The sequence below is a fragment of the Phocoena phocoena genome, chromosome 16 (genome assembly GCF_963924675.1).
Source record: "Phocoena phocoena chromosome 16, mPhoPho1.1, whole genome shotgun sequence".
Classification (NCBI taxonomy): domain Eukaryota; kingdom Metazoa; phylum Chordata; class Mammalia; order Artiodactyla; family Phocoenidae; genus Phocoena; species Phocoena phocoena.
The window spans coordinates 71,755,209-71,756,354 of NC_089234.1; positions in this window are offsets into that span (position 1 = coordinate 71,755,209).

The window sequence follows — 1,146 nt, forward strand, 5'->3', positions numbered from 1 at the left end:
ATCCCTCTTCTGTCGATCTATATCCATCTATCTACCTACCTATCTATTTTCACCACCTCTCCAACAACAATCTCATCTCACCAGCTCTGAGATATATTTTATATAAGTTTCTGCAGATTTAATGCATAATAACTAATCTAAGTGAATGTACCATCATTTCCTTAATTCTTTTGCTATTCAGGTTTATTTCCATTTATGTTATAAATAATGCTTCATAGGAACCTATTCATGACTTTTCTGTTCCAAATTTGGATTTTTCAGAAAAGATAACAGTCCAAATGAGTTCCTGGTCTTTAGGCTTTCCCCTCATGGTGATTCAGGAACCCAGGCCCCTTCCATCTGTGCTTGCCCATCCCCTATGGCCTCCGGGTCTGCTTCCAGTGGACAGAAGGGGCAAGAGCATGGAAGGCACCTGCTTCCTAACCACATGGCTGAGAGGTGGCACCCAGCCTTTCTGTCTCCATTCCACTGATGACACCTTGCCACATGGTGCCACCTGGTTGCAGGAGTTTCTGGCAGTGTAGTCCCTGGCTGGGCAGACACTTTCTAGAAACAACTGTATACTCTCAAAGGAGGACCATGAATTTTGGGTGGACAGTTAGTCTTCTCTGCCATTATAGACTTTTAGTGGTCTGATCACTGTTCATTTTGATGACTTGGTACATTTTGCCCAATAGTCACCACCCCCATTCCCATCAAAATATTTTCATTTATTTATTTCTGATTATGAAAGAAGACATACATTTGGTCTTAGTCAACTTCAGTAATCTGTTCATGAAACTTGTTTATTATATGTAGAACCAATGTATCTGCTACTACAATTTTCTCTTCTATATGTTACTTTTTGTTTTAATGCTTATACAAGCATTTTCCTTTTTCCTGAGCTACTTATTTTGTATATATCTGCTGTTGCTTTCAAAAATGATTATAATTAACATGTCACTCTTTTTAGATGACTTTTTTGGGGGCTTCTTTTTCAGAGTCTCTGAGACTTAAGCTTTGGTTTAAAATACTTGCCCCCACCTCTTCCACCCATCCCCACCCCCAAAACATCTGAAATAACAATAAAGGGAAACAAGTGTTTTAAATGTTAATATTACTGTTACAGTGCAGGTAAAGGAATAGCAAGATTTTTGCTCAGTTAAA